General features: G+C 36.5%; 1 long non-coding RNA gene across 1 annotated transcript in view; it reads left to right on the forward strand.

Moving 5' to 3' along the window:
• The window catches only part of LOC149918918 (uncharacterized), a 70,282-nt gene extending 53,767 nt beyond the window's left edge, over positions 1–16,515 (forward strand). The window contains exon 3 of the long non-coding RNA XR_016464095.1: positions 16,473–16,515. This is a non-coding gene — a long non-coding RNA (uncharacterized LOC149918918). The remainder of the gene's footprint in view (positions 1–16,472) is intronic.
• Positions 16,516–16,883: the final 368 nt, after the last annotated feature.

Here is a 16,883-nt window from a genome sequence, read left to right on the forward strand (position 1 = left end):
CTTTCAACTTTATTCTTTCCCCTTAGTGTACATATGGCAATAGAAACAAATCAGATCAGCTCATTTCGTGCCAAATCCAAAGAATGAATTACTTTCAGTAATACAACCACATTTCCACAATTAAAAAAAAAAAATGGTTTGCCACATGGCTCTAGAACATTTATTTCGTTAATTAAGAAACAGTCAGACCTATAAAGGAATTTCAAATTATATTGTCAAACTTAAAACACATCTAGGTGCTAAATGATGCAGATGTAAGTGAAATGATTCAACTGACTGGTTGTTAAGAGTTTCAGAGCTGCTTGTCCCAGGAGTTAGTGTTGTTGTACACTTTTTGAGAGTCGGATTAAAATGAACTGGAAAGTCCTTCCCAGTGTGCAGTGGTATCTTCACTTATGATATAGACATAGACTGAGTTTCATACGCATACTTTACAAGATTCCTAGAGCCTACAATCCAAATACAACATCATGGCATTTTATGTATAACTGACAAGAACTGATAAAGAGGTAGTCAGGAATGTAAATTCTGTGAGTCTCTACTCACTGACTACTCCAGCTGATCCCTAAACCAGAAACTAATTTCCTGCAATGGGAATTTCCCTTTCTTGACTAGCTTAGGAGTAGAAAAAATTAAATTTCATCAAAACCACCACAACCTCTCATCACTTGCCAAAGCAAGAGTTAGGGTCAGCCTGAGTTTGGTAATTCTCAGGAAGCCGTATTTGTGGCACTGTTACATAGATATAAGGGATCGAAGCACCAAAGGACAGTCTCTGCATGATTCTCAGACCACAGAGCATAGAGAATCTATATGAAACAACTGCATTCTCAATTTCATTGGATATTTCTGCATGAGTTTCATGCCTGTGGTGTGTTCTGCACTTTCCAGTGAGTTCACAAGGTAAGGGATTATTATAGAGGACTGCTAAAAAACATGATAATTTTTTACTGTTCTAAAAGGAGAAGAAATTAAAAGCATTCACAGCACAAATACAATTCTTCATAGCAACTACTTAATCCTGCAGTTTATTTCAATTTCTTCCACGTATCCTAAAAATAAATGGTGGATTTTTTCTCAAAATTTTATTCTTGGCATTGCTTATTGTATCTCAGTTCTCCTCTAAACTAAGCTCTAACTTTGACTCAGGTTTTCTAAATATAATACTTTGCACTTAGAATCTGATTTTTGCATGATGACTCAATTTGCTTTGCAAACATTAACAAATTCAACCCAAGGAGTTAATGAAGTTGGAGACAGAACCTGAAAGAGCTGCTCTCTTCAATTCCAGAACCCATAGCTTAAAGAATAAAATAAAATATATATATTTGTATATACACATATATTGTGCTATACAAGAACAATATTGCACTGAATCACCTTTTGTGCTCTTCTTGTAACTGACAGAAAAACATACAGCACTGCTAATCAGAAACAGTTTAACAGTAATTCATTAATAAAATGCTATCTTGTCTGTACTCGAATATGTTGATTTTGATTGAATTATTTCTGTAGAAAGCATTTTGAAGTATTTTTATAACAAAATATGTTGTGTCATTTTGACGTTCTAATTTGGCTCCCTTCTGAGCCTTTTTTCGACAGAAATAATTGTTAAAAATAGATGTTTTCTGAGAATATATATTAACTACCAAATAGTATAATTTGGTACTTAACCTACTTCAATACAGATCTTTTGGAGTTTCATGATATTTTTTTCTATACTGTAACACATAAAAATTCATAGGTAAAACAAATAGAGGAAATATTGTATCATTGCAGAACAGGAATTTCCTTCAAAATACAGTTTCTATTTTTGTGAAGACTGTGTGCTCATTTAATTTTAAGAGATCCAAATAGATTCAAATAACCTATTGTCACAATATTGCCTATTGTGATTCTAAGCCTGTTGTTTACACTCATAGAACCAGTATCTCTATTCCACACAGAGTTTCTGCTCCACAGTCTGAACAACCTTTATGACATTCTCAGTGTAAAAGGAATTGAGGCAAAACGAAAAATTGCAGAAAAACAAATGGAAAATGTAAAGTTTTTGCCTTCTGAATTAATGCACCACTGACTTGTCTTCTATACAGCTAGCAATTATTTCCCAGTTGTATGTATTGGATGATATATAATCCTTTAAGGAGAACTCCCATAGAATGTAATGTGCATATAAGTATTGTGTTTCCATAGTATGCCAAAACTCTGCAGGCTACCATCAAGAATAAGTTTGTCTCTGTATTTTTGAAATATTCAGTAGAGTTACTTTCTAAACAGTAATATAAACTTCAAATTCCATTTAGATTATTTAACAAGTATTCACTCAATCTTTACCTGACGGTATTTGGTCCTGTAAAGTTTTTACAGAAATTTCAAATTCTTCATTTTAATGATATACAACAAATTAAACTAATAAGATCTAGCCCTAGTTTATGGCTACTAAAATTTTTTGAAATGTGGTTCGCTCTGGAAAAGTGTTCAGTCTTCATTACTACTTCTATATATCACACTTTAAGGTGCAATATATGTTGTTCCATCCTGTTAGAATTCCTACAAACCTGAAATATTAATTTGTGGTAAAATAACTGTTACTAAAAATGGGAGATTTGATCACTGTTTTCATATTGAATTGTGATGGTACAAAGGGAAAATAACCGATCTATTCAAAAATCAGTTAAGAAAACACCAGAGCACACTGAGTTAAAAAGGAAAATGGCTTAAGAATGTTCCTAGTAAATGTGGTAATAAAGTGCTGTCAGCCAGTTGAGAAGTTTCTGGGAGCAAGTGGGTCAGGCAGCATCAAAACATATGGAATCAGTCTTAAGCGTGAGATATTTATATTCAAGTAAGACATGAGCTTCACAGCACCTCCCATGTTCACTAGGGATCACAGTGTGACTGGAACTGACACACCGATTCTTAACAGTTGGATAGTACACAGTGTTTCAAAATACAGCAGGTACAGATTTGTGTGGGGAAAATGAACGCAAACATAAATGGTGTGATATTTTTTCCAAAGTGCTGAATACTCACAGATGTCCTGAGAGTCAATGATGTTGAAAAACTTGGATGAGATAATGAAGGCACCTGGCTTTAAAAGGCAGAGTAGTGGTTGGCAGTTCCCTGAACATTTTTCTGCTGTTTCAGTTGACAAATTTGGAATAGAAAAAATGCACAGGACATGGTCCTCTGCAGCTACCCAAATACATTTCCACATGAGAGTATGTCAGAGGTTTTCAGCCCAAGTCCATGCTCTCTACAGCCCTCCTTCCTATGGCTTATTTCTTTTACACTGACAGCTTTAATATCAGAACAGCCTTTTCTCATTTTAATTCTTATCCAGCGAAGAATTATTGCAAAGCTCATTTTTAAAGGTCATAATTTATCAGATTAGCATCATGAGGACACAATCAGACATGAGGTATCCTAAGGAAAGTATCTCCCAGGAAAGGTGAGGGTTTCCTTTTTAATCCTAACATTGTGTATTAATCCCAGCCAGAGACGAACTAACATTCATGTAGGTATGTGTAGAAGTTAACAAAATGTACAGACTTATCATAACCTCTGGCTGGGAATCAAGGCTCATTTTAGAGCTGAAATGTGGCTTTTCCTAGATAAAGCCTAAAAGTATAAGACAAGGATACACGGGAAGGGGGTAAACAGTGTTTGCAGCTAAGAGAAGACCTGTATTCAAATACTAAGAAGTAACAGAGGGAATTGAAATAATAAATTCTAAGCAAATAAGAAACCAAACGTGACTAGCTTTTTTCAGTGTTGCCTTGTGACAGAGCAATATGTCTATCCACTGAATCCATCACTGTAAAGGATGACTGGTAGCTTGTAGGCCACTTTGAAATAAAAGGGCTTACACTGTCAGTACAAATTCCTGAGCAAATAATCAATGGTGCTCATAATGACCTTTAATATCTGTCAATTTTTGTTCACATGTTGGAGGACAGATATGAACAGCTGAGTCTCCTTCATGTGACCTCAATTTGAGAGCAAGAAAGTATGGAACAATAGCACCTATTACCCAAAGGTCAGTGTGAGCAGATCACCAACACAGTCTAGAAAGAATGATGCTTCCCTTTGCAGAACACAGTACTGCAGAACTTCTGGTTTGTTTTTGCTATTTGCACTCCCCAAACACTATTTTTTTTTCCAGTGATACTGGCAACAGTGTTCCCATATAATCAAAAGGAAGACCATTTCAAGTTGAAGAATAGCACTGCCACTCAAGATAAATTTTTAAGACTTTGCTTCTTTCTCTAGTAGTACCTTAGTATTGGCTTTCTCAGAGACAATCTTAATCTGAAAGATGCTGTGAATGCCTTAAGAGATATCCAGATAACTTTAGCCTCAAAGAGAGAGTTCTTTGCTATCAATCCAGCATGAGTAAAAAGATTAGGGAAGAGGGGGAGCCCCGTTAGAAGAGTTTGATTTTAATAAGAAGATGATGAAGCTAATTAAAGCTCAGCGCCTGTGAGCACAGTGAAGAAGAGAGTACTTGGGGGTTTTTCCTTTTGCTTTGCTCCAGCTGTTCCTATCTCTGAGCCAAATACATGAGCCAAAATGATAAAAGCTGGCAGCATTTTACAGAAAGTGGTTAGGTTGGTTTAGTTTTTCCATAAAATGATGGGGTGTATAGTTCCAAAGTTTTCAACAGAAATTCAGCCATAGCTTTTTGAGCCTTTCTTTTCATTCTTCTGCCCATAAATTATACAACGAAATCTCTTATGCTCAGAGCACCTCTCACGTCTGGCATTATTTATCAGTTTCTCCTTTGCCTGTATCAATCTTAATATTTCTAGGCATTTTGTGAGTTCTGTGCTTTCATTTATAAGTTAATTATGCCTAAAAAAACCTGTTTGTGTCCTAGCAAAGAGGCATTTGTGTATGTAAATTAGTTAATTATTTACCATCTCCTTAAAGATGTTAAGACCTAAAATTCAATGGGAACATAACAAATTTTTAACTATTTCACCTATAATGAATAGCTTCAAGGACACCTACTTGCAAAAGATTCAGACCAGCAACATCAAAGCACAAGATTTAACTCGTCTAAAGCCTAGACTAGTCTAGACTGCTGAATTTTCATGTAGGCCCAAACTGACCCAGTCATCTTTATTGATAGTCTGTTGGTTCTCACTCTTGGCTTTCTTCTGAAATAAACCCTCTTATGGACTAGTTCACACTAGGTCTCATCCCTGTGGATAATGGAAACACAACACGTCATTCCCTTCACACCATGTCAGCTGGGGCCATGTTGTCCTTGCAAGTACATCACACCACAAATAGGCTGATACTGACTGGAAGTTTCAAATTTCCCTACGTTTAAAATCTAGTGCTGAGTATTTCTTGAAAAAGCCTGAATCTGCTGAGTTTTATTTAAGAGATGGATTATTGGTTGGTAAATTTAGTTTCATCATGCATGTACTTGGCCCCATAAAGTGGTGATGTGATGCCAGAAGAAAGTCCTGATATTGGTGGATTTGCTGCTGTTTTGCTTCAACATATATAAAAGTCAAATCAAGATCTGTGGTATGTCCTGTTTACTCTTCTGTCATAATTATTCATTTATTTAAAGTGGTAACATGTCAGGATCTTCAAGCTCTAAATTGTATAGTAAGACACCTAACTCAGTTTTGACCAGGATTTCACTAATTTTATAACAGGAAAGAAGAAAATTATTATTTTTTTTGCTGAATTATCTTCATAGCAGAGATTATCTTCAATAGAAGTTGACTAATTTCAAACTAAGAAGCTTGTTGGATGAATCTAGAGGGATGATTTCAAAAGCATGACAGTCAAGAAAGACAGCTGCTTGTACACATAGCTGTAAGCACCCAGCTAATAGTTTAAGTCTACAGTACAATGCAGAATATCAAGCAGTTTGCCAGTGTCTCTTTAAATATCAGAAATGTTAACATCTGAAAGCAATTAATGGTGATATTTTGTAGGAAAGTAGATAACACCTTTAACCTCCACAAACTGTGCAAGTGTCCTTTAGGTTTCTGGAAGATAAATGACTAGACAGTGTGGGTGAAATGGCAAAAAGACAGCCTGTGCACTAAATTCTCAAAACCTTAGGAGGAAGTCATTAAAAGTAAAAAATAGATAGATAGATAGATAGATATAGATATATATACTTTGCAGTGCTGAAATTCCAAAAATAGATAAATATACAAACATTTAAAAATAACATATAAAAACAACTGAGAACTAACTCGAGAATACTAAACAAAAGATGTTACCAAAGTCAAAATATTAAAAACAAGGGTATAAATAAGCAAGATTCTTCACTGTGTACTACCTTCAGTCTATGATTTTACCCCTTTCTCATTTACCCCATGTTCTTTTTTTTTTTTCTTTCTTTCTTTCTTTCCTGTCTGTCAGATAGATACAGATCTATAAGACATGGATGCTGGTAGGTTTCATCTCTGAGTATTAATGGACAGAGTCTGAATTATAACACATAGCATCATCAAAAGTATAATGTATCACCAAAAACAGCCAGTTCTGTATTTCACTTTACAAACTGAAAATAACCAAATCTGAGTCAATTTTCTCTCTTTAAGGACATTGCTGAAAACATAAGTCCACTCTGGAAAAGCAAAGTAAGGAGATTTATTGTACCTTTCAGGTAGTTAAGGTCTCCCCTAAGCCTCCTCTTCTCAGACTAAACAATCCCATTTCCTTCAGATGTTCCTCATAAGAATTGTGCTCCAGACCCCTCACTGGCTTCATTGCCCTTTTCTGAACACACTCTAGGGCCTCAATGTCTTTCTTATAGTGAGCGGCCCAAAACAAACACAGTACTTGAGATGCAGCCCCATCACTGCTGAGTACAGAGGAATGATCACTTCCCTGCTCCCGCTGACAATGCTATTTCTGATACAAGCCAGTATGTCACTGGCCTTCCTGCCCACCTGGAAACACTGGTGGCTCACGTTTAGCCAAGCATCAGTCAACACTCCCAGGTCCATTTCTTCCACGCAGTCTTCCAGATATTCTGTCCCAAGGCTGTAGCATTGCCAAAGTACAGGACCCAGTGCTTAGTCTTGTTGAATTTCATCATACTGGCCTCAACCTAGCAATCTGGCCTGTCCAGATCCTTCTGCAGGACCTTCCTTTTCTGAGGCAGATCAACACTTCCTCCCAACTTGATGTCATCTGCAAACTTACTGAGGGTGCACCCAATCCCCTCATCCAAGTCATCAATAAAGATATTGAACAGGAAAGGCCCCAGTGCCAATCCCTGGGGAACACCACTGGTGACCAGTGGCTAGCTGGATTTAACTCCATTCACCACCACTCTCTGGGCCCAGCCATCCAGACAGTTCTTTGCCTAGGGAAGCTGTCCCACATCTCTTGGGTCATGCTTAACAGTTTCACTGAAAGCTGTGATGACATGGCAAGTATTATCTGTGGCTTTTTTACCCTAAAGAGTCAACTAAACTAAATACTTTGTAAACTTCTGCAAGATCTGTTCTGTATTATTGTACAAGTCCATTCTTCCTTCCTTCCTTTCTCCCTTCCATTCAGCTCTTCCCAGAAGGAAATACTTTCTCTCAGGGTTGTTTTTACTTCAGGCTCAGGAGTCAGTCGGTGTTCAAGAGATCTTTCAACAAAGCAATGTGATAACCACCAAGAATATGAATCCACTGCACAGGCCCAACTTTTTCATTAGGCTCTACAAGCAGTTCTTGTTTGATCAGTTCTTGAAATCCGCTCTGCAGAAGATCTAGTGTAAGTGCACTGAATTTGCAGAGTCTGTGGATAAACAGACTTTCACTCAGTTTTAGGATAGAGTCTGGAGACCACAGGGGCATCATTATATGGCAAAATCTACTGGGAGATTAGAAACTCTAATTCTGCTCTTTTAATCTACATATAAGGGCTTAGTGAAAAAGTCCAAAAACGACATAATAACCTCCAATCATTAGATGAGAAAATGCTGAATACCTTTGGAATAGTCAATTCAAGTTACTATTCCTTTTTATTTTATATACACAAATGACCTAATAATTAGCCTAACTCTGGGAACACCAGGAACAAATCTCCCTCTTAACCATTAAATTTCACTGTGATTTTATGCAGGATTTTTAATTGTCCTGAGTCCCAACTCTCTTTTGTAAAATGAATATTATCATATAATGTTATATGACCTGGAAGATTAGACACGAAGATTGTACATTAAAAATTGTGAAGCACTCAGGCATCATAATAGGTGGAGCAGATGGCGACTAAAATATTTACAGTAAATTACTAAGTCTATCCCCTTGCTGATTTTTCAGCAATACTTAACCTTTCAGTAGTAAATTAGTCATTTACCTTAAAGTTCTGTAAAGTATTTCAGGTAGTTATAAAAACCTCCTTCCCCTAGACTGTAAGATCATACCCTTTCATCAGGACCTGTTGAGTGCCAGTGTCAGATTGGTCTGATTGTCCCTGCCTCAAAAAACCTACAGAGTCATTTCCACGTTGCAGAAAGTGACTGTCTGATCTCCTCTATCTGCTAGTGAAGAACAGGATAGAGAAAAATCAGCTGATAATATAAATAACTGGGGAATAATTGGTGGACTGGTTCCTCTGATTTTTCTGTCATAACTAATAGTAATTCCATAATCTAAACATGACAACGGAAGAGATAGCTTTATTCTTTATCAATCTAATATGGGTATATATATATATATATAGGTATATATATAGGTATTAATATTTTTTGAGAACTGGTAATCCAAAATCACAGGGGCAGCACCTGATAGCATAGATTACCATTCAATACTATTGGTTCTTGACAGCTGTATTAGAGAAGAGAAATTACAAGGCCCCCCTTTCCCCATACCCAGAGTTTTGATTTCCTGTCATTGTTCCAAATGTTAAGATCTGCCAAATCAAATGGCACTGCAATCCACAACTAACATTCAATTTTTTTTTGCATTTTCCCTTAACCTGTAATGTGTGGTATCTTCAAATTACTTGAAGGAAAGAAAGAAAGTTTTATTGCAACAGAGGACTTTCTTCTAAGACTTCCAGCCATGCATTCTCCAAATAGTTGCCTGTTTGTTTAAGAAAATAAAATCTCAAAAGCATCTGTCAGGATACAGGTTATAAACTCGATGGTTATCAAGCAAACAAAGCAAGATCAACATTGCAATTAACAAGTTATATTTATACATGTTGTTAGTATTCTGAGCACAGCAAATGAGAAAATAGGTACAGATCTATTTTGTTCTATGGATTTCTTCCCTAGATGCTGCTGAACAGCTAATAACAGTCACTGCAGACTGATAGCACTATCAGCATTTTCGAAGGTCTTCAAGTAGATGGTACTCAAAGGTAATGAAAGAGGCAAGTAGTCTGTGTGATGAGAGAGCAGTTCTATCAACCTTAAAGCATTCAATGTTCCAGAACTGGAGTACTCTTCATCATGTAGTTACAACACTGGCCTAGGAAACAGAATAGGGCACAAGGATCCAGAGCATAGAGCACAGATATAGAGTAGGATATTGGTTATTCTATGACATTTTAGTTTCCACATTTTACCTGCTGTTATCTCCTTAAGACACTGTCCTTCCTATCTTTGTCAAGAATAGCGTTCTTCTTTCACATGATCTTTTAATGCCAATATACTAAATAAGCTCAAGGTCTCTGCATCCAAATCAGAAATGCTTCATTGAAATGTATAAAAATATTTGCCATGAAATTATTCATTCTGTACATTTCTTGGAGAAAGAAATAAAGACACCAGTTAAGTATTCTTTATCAACACCGAATTCCCTTGCATTAAGTTCATAATTTACAGCATATTTTTTCAAGACATTGTGAGTAACATGATGGAAATTTTAGATATAAATAGAAGACTAGGAATTATTTTTATCCTCTAACAGTGTAATAATTGCCTTTTTCAAAACTGAGGGAAAATAACTGACTGCCCATTTAAAGCAGTATAATCGATCTATATATTGAAAGATACAGTAAAGACTTCTACAGTGATGAAGAAAAGTAGGGCCTAAGTAAACAACATGAAAACAGTAAAAGAAACACAAGGTCAGAACATTATGCAGATTTCTCTGGTAAGATTTGTAACTCAACCCATACACTTAAAGGTGATTTGCACCAATTATTTTGATTTTACTCTTCTTTTGAAATGAAACAGCTCAGAGCAGATAAAAGTGTAGACTTCAACCACCGCTGGCCACTGAAGCATTTAATCAATGTGTTACTAATGTTTCCATCCCTATCTGAACTCTGTTTGGCTTTTCACAGTAAAATCAATGAAACACTTTCAACCATCAATATTGATTCTCCTTCTAGAGTAAAATATTTGGAGATATATTTAGGGCTGGAATTTTACTTTCTAAATTATGGTTTCTTCTTTAAAGACTGGAAGTTTTTAAGTTTGTACTGGAGGCCAAAGTAAAAGCCAGGACAAAACTATTTAACAGAAAGCTTTAGCAGGGACCTGGGCTGCCTATGAGTGTTGTACCATAGTCTTATCTGGTAGCAATATTATTAAATCCATCAAAATATTTGGAGTTCTACTAGACTTGCCTCTGCCTTGCCATATATGAATAGCTTTTTGGGTTAATACTGTACGATGGAAGACAGATACAAATTCTCCTCAGCTCTCTGAATTAAGGAGATCTTTTTAAAAAGTACTTTGCCTAAATGTTTTGAATAGTTTGAGATCTGAGGGATCTCAAGGATCCCTCAGATAAAAAGGATAAAAAGCTCCAGAGCCAGCAGTGTGGAATGCAGTGATTTAAGACAGTTTTCTTTCAGATCATTCAGAGAAATCAGATCACTCTAGATAAATGAGTTAGATAAAAAGGGCTGAAAGCTCTTTCTCATCTTCCTACCTCCATTCTCCTCAGAATATTGATTTTCTTCATCCCTTACTAGTAACGTATCTTGTACTTAACCTATTACCAAATCTTTTAATCGTTTGGATGTACTGTGGCCCTGCCCTGCCTGTGGTGGTGGGGGGGAGGGAGGGCGGTTGGAGCTTCATGATCCTTGAGGCCCCTTCCAACCCAGGCCATTCTATGATTCATTCCGTGATTAGCCCCTTTCCAATTGTTATGACAACATGGAAACCCCAGAATGGATTTCCTGTTACATTACAGTTTGTATTTCAGATCAAACTATCAGCTGATCTCTTGAGTTATTATAAAATACATGAAACTTCATTCACTATTGAATTATTTATTGAGACATACCTGAAATTGAATTTGGGGTGACTGAAAACTGTTATCTTTGAAAATCACAACGTTGTTTGCCATGGCAAGGCAAACCCAAAAGACTCTTCAGAGCATACTAAAATACAGGGCAGATTACATCATGAAATTCTATATACAGATTGTTCTCTGACCATATAGACTAGGAGATTTGCTAGAGTGTTCTTGTAGTCTTTCTGCCCACACGGTCTATTTTCTTTTCCAAAGGATATGTGTGAAGAAGAGGCCCCTGAAGCCAAGAGCTGGGAAGTACTCCTGCATCCCACAGCTCAGATGTAAGCTGTCTAAGCCAGTTTGAAATGAAATAGCAACCTCAGAAGTGAGTCACCAAATAGTTTTGAAACAAAACTCTGAACAACATTATATTGCAAGGAGTAAGTAAGAAGGGTCAGTGTTACTCCTGCTCATCACACTTTCATTAGAGTGTATACAATACCTACACAGGGACACTAAGGTTACCAGAGCAATTCAAAGTCTCTCATCAAAGACCTAAATCTTCACCAACTGATATAGAAAAGCAAATCCATTACATGAAATAATATCAGACTTTTATAATTCACTACATCATTCCTTGGAAGTAAACAAAATCACATGTACTGAATTAACTAAAAAAAAACAAGCAAGCTCTACTGACACATTCATGGTAGCAGGCTCACAGGTCTTGCTCTGAATTTTCAGATATAAACACGCCCATTTTAAGGAGCAACACTCTTTAGAGTGCCCCTTTATAGTCAATTCCTTCAATTTTTTGCTCCTTTTGGAAATGTTTATTCTTCCTCTCAGGCAAATTCCTCACAGGAATTTTACATTCCACCTTCCACAAGGTAGAATACATGGCATTTGTAGAACTTAAGAAAAGGATTAGGTACTCTACTTAAAGCATTACTTAGGACTTTTTTAATCTCAGGACTAAATAAGTGATGAATCAGAAGTCATTTTTGGCAAATGCAATGGATTGTGCCCACTGAACCCCTTTGTCAGAATGTGGAACCTGTGAAGCCCATTTGCAGCAACACACATGCAGTCATAACAAATATATGATTCTTGATCAACACAGATGGACCTCTGCAGACTGCTCAACAGAAAACTTCAGTGCTGGCCATTCCATCTGTTAATCAGAAAGATAGTTAACTTAGCGTCCTCCCTGAAGCAGTGAGAGAATACAAAACAGCTGCTTCCTTCTTTGTCAAAATGCAAATTTGCTCAACACTGCTTTTGGAGAAACATCATAATTTCTTGATGTGACTTAAGGTCTTATTACAGACCGAGCTAGGACACCTTGGGCTATTACTCCTATGTAAGAAAGAGCTGTTTCAGCAACCAAACCTTTGTTTGTATTCTCCCTGCATGGACTTTTACTGTACAGTGAGCACATTACAGAGTACACACAGTAATTCTGCAAGTCAAGAAACTTGTATTCCATTCTCAGCTCTGCCACCAGCTTATCTCATGCAAGTTATGTCTTTTCCTGAGTAACGTCATCACTGTTCCTGTAAAAGTTAGTTTCTGCATTACAAAGATGACAGTAGGCTTGCCCATCACTCTGTAATCAACTGGAATAATGACACAGAGTTCAATAAACTTTGGTCAGAGCTAATTAGATTCAAACTCCTGTGTCTATAATGAAGGGTACACTTAAATTGACATAAACTTTGCTTCTAGTTTCTGATACCTTTTACCTTAAGATATATTAACATGCTTTCAAAGTGTCAACCTTCCTCAGAACGAATAGTTCCATCAACCAAATGACACAGGGAAGGGGAGAATGTCCACATGCAACCTGCTGCCTTTTTTTTTTTTTTTTGCCAGTCACACATACCTGATATTTCAGGAAGTAAACTTACTTGGCATCCCTATTCTAGAAAAGATCTTTCTCTCTCACTGACATACTGTTGCTTTTCAGTCCAAAACCTATTTGTACAAGCATGAACAACAGAGGCACATAAGCAGAGACTAGAAGTTCACTTTTAAAAATTTTCTTAATGTCTTATTACAGCTGACAAAATAACCAGGAAACTGACAGCTAAGAGCTGACACTCCTTGTATCATGATCCGTCAGATTTTATTTTGTGTGCACATGTGTGAATTTTCCTTCCTGGCCTTCTTTAACGTTAATTTTTAGGAAGGACTTGAAAGCTGGAATAAACCTGAGAGACATAAACATGAACACAAATGGACAGTGTCCTTATAAACAATAATGGCAACACCAGCAGGCACTATCTGCTGTAATTATTTTGACATACTGCTGAGTATCTGTCTCCCAGGGCTACTTATATGACATTTTTAACCATAATGTCAATGGCTTTCTCTTGCACCTCTGTTTATATGACATCATTCTATCTCAGCATAGAACCCTCCACCCCACCCCATTTTGGATAACTTGATTATGTCAGAGCAATCTAATCACGGAACCCTGGAGGCAACGTAGCAGGCAACAGAAGAGTATATGGCACATCACAAGCAAAGAACATTTGCCATCATTTAATGCAAAGATTGACTCTTGAAAGCCTCAGAATACTTCACAAATATTTAACATCTGAAAAGCTTCTAACAATAAAGAAAAGTGGCAATTACTTTGTGCAGGCCCACAGAGCTACCATGCATTACTCTCTCTGCCAGGGAAGGTGGGCTTCCCACAGGCAAGGCAAGAGATGTGGGAGCAGTGGCAAGCCAAGGGCTTCTCCCCTCATACTTCTTGTGAAGGAGTCTGGAATGGATTGCAGTATTACAGCTTCCAGAGCAAAGCCTCGGTGGCCAAAGCAGTGAACCAGTGAACAATGAGGAAATGGCTGTTTAAGAACACCCTTACTGCCAAGGGTAATACAGCAAAACCCATGGGTTCTGTCTTGCTAAATACTTAAGATCAGGCTGCCTGGATATCTACAAAAAGGAAAACTTAACCAAAGCATAGATTTGGGAGTGAATAAAGCAGAAGAGGACTGACAGATTTGAAGTGATTAAATGCCTTCACTTTTCCTTTCTACTGATTTTTTTTCTGATATTCCTAAGTTTAGAACTGAAAACAAGGAGGGGCTTACTGTTCCACAAATGATATCCAGTCAGCAAACAGACAGTGACTGATCTACAAATTCAGCTTACCTTCTCCTTCTCCCTTTTCCTCCAAATACATTGATTCTTGATACCACTGTGTTTCATTACAAAGTAATTTAATTTGTTTTCTGCAACCACCCCAGGATTCTTTCAGCCTTGCTTCTTTTTATTTATCTGTCTTCACTTGAAAAGCACAGATTTGAAACATTATTCTCCATATAATTTAGTTTGCATGCCATTTCCTGTCTGTGTTTTAACCTGTAGATTTTTTTTTTTTTTTAATTATATTTGTGTTCTGACTGGCACTTAAAATTTATTTCAATACACTTTCACATATTAAGATGTGTTGTTTTTTTTTTTTTCACTTTTGCTGGGCAGCACAGATGTTGCTCTGGAAATACAGATGATGAATGGCTCAGAGGAATATGTCCTGAGGAAACTTCTGGAGCCAGCAACAAAGATTCCGTTTACATGATACACCTCCTTCATATGTAAATAGCTATCTCCTCTTTCAAATGCATTCTCCTAATTTTCCCAAATAACAAAATTCACTATACAGCACTGTCATACTGTAAATGCTCTTAGGTTCATTCATCTCAGCATTTATTTCAGCGTTTAAAATCTTTTCATCCTCATCATAGATTCCCTGAAGTCTGGCACAAGGTACCTGGGAATGATTGTTTTAACTGTTCCTGACTCCTAGATGTTATTTAAAGATATGGCCATTGGTTTACATTCCATCTGATGGATTTGGTCATCCATCAGGCCATGGTAACAGAGAAGAGTTCCTGAAGTCCCACATGAGGACCTAATAAATATAGTTCTGGCTTCTGTGGTGTCACAGTGGAACTAGCAACATCCAGAGTAAGGTATACAAGTAATGTATATAAAGAGGTATAGTAAATTAAGCTGCTACTTGATGAACGTGGAGCTCAAGTCTAAAAGAAATATAAATGACTACCTTATATAAACCAAAATACAAAATTAGCTTCTCAACATGGATCTCCAGTTATCTTAAAAAATATTGAAAAAAAAAAAAAAAGGAAAAAATAGAACAATGCAAAACAGACTAGCAGAACATAATCTATTTCTGATGAGAAAGTGATAAAAATATATTCATGCGTATAGTTCAGAATTGCAAATGGTAGTAAAAAAAAAAAAAACTTATGAATAGCACTGTCTAATAACTCAAAGACCAAAGTAGCTGAGTGATTTGAATAATGCATTTTCAACTCATTTTTCCTCTTTCTGTTTGTGCATTATCCTTGAGGAGATAGCTACTTTCTTGAACATACTGATGATTTGAAATTACTGTCCGATTATATTCTTTGCATATACATACCCCATGTTATGATTTTGTTCTTATACTGGATGAATACCACTCTTAGAATCAGATTTTATCTCCTCCAGAAGTTCTATAAGGTTTATTTAATTATTAAGATAAGGTATTCACAAATAGTCCTTCTCAGCTACCTACTTTTTCAAGTAGAAAACAAATGTAAGTGGAATATCTGATCAAATCACTTAAGAAATGAATTCCTTTTCCAGGAATCCATTTTTTTCAGGGTTTTCAAAAATACTTTATTGCAATAAAATGAGTAAGGTCTGTATTTTTTTTAACATTTCATGGGTGAAATAGCACCATTAAATGATTCCACTGAAATTGATGTCATTCAGGGATATTTAATGTTTGCTAATCTAGCATAGAGTGTATAGTGTAGTGTACACTATGCTTGAAGATGGTTTCAAGCGATAAATAAGCAGTTTTATACAGATCCCTGAAATCATCTCAGGGATGTTACAAAAGCAGTCATGGTGAGCTATTGCTTCTTTATTGGCTATCTTCATTTCAGGGAATGCAAGAGAGTTGGGTTTTTTTGTTTGTTTGTTTGTTTAAGTTAAATCCTTTTAATATCTTCCTTACTAACTATGCCTGCCTTTTTCACCATAAGGGACGTTCATTCACCGTGTAAGACTTGAGTGGTACTTTGGACCAAAGAGATTTCTCTACTCTCTAACTGAGCTGTGGTTGAGATTTCACTTTTTCACCAAACTTTCAGATTTCTGAGTACATCCTAGCTCATATCTGAAACACAGATGAAGTCTTTCATAAGTCACTGGACATTATTTGTTCACTTTCTAAAAGCATTTCATATCAAAGTTTCTGTTTCCAAACAGGAAGCTTCAGGACTGACTCAAGAGGAGCTGTCAAAACATCCAGAGGTGAGCCACGTAGCAGCTAAGCTACCAAGAGATGAGATCAATTCCAGACCACCTTCTTCCTGTATCAAAGTAGCAATAAATCTCATTAACAGTTTAAAATGAGACTCTCGTATTTCCTAACTATTTTTTAGCTGCCAAATGCAGAAAAAGCATTCAAGTTTTAATAGGAACAATTTTACTGAAGCTTATTCAGAAAAGAGAAAAATAAAAGGCCAAATAGACATTGCATTCAAACAGAGCACCTAGGAGGTATTGTATCACACTGCATCTGCTTCCTGAGAAAAGCAAGAAATATGGCATCTTCTGCAAAAAGCTGGAAAAGTCACACATTTAGGAGCTCTGTAAAAGACAGCCAAAATCTATTTG

The sequence above is a fragment of the Phasianus colchicus genome, chromosome 2 (assembly GCF_987193195.1).
Source record: "Phasianus colchicus chromosome 2, bPhaCol1.hap1.1, whole genome shotgun sequence".
Lineage (NCBI taxonomy): Eukaryota > Metazoa > Chordata > Aves > Galliformes > Phasianidae > Phasianus > Phasianus colchicus.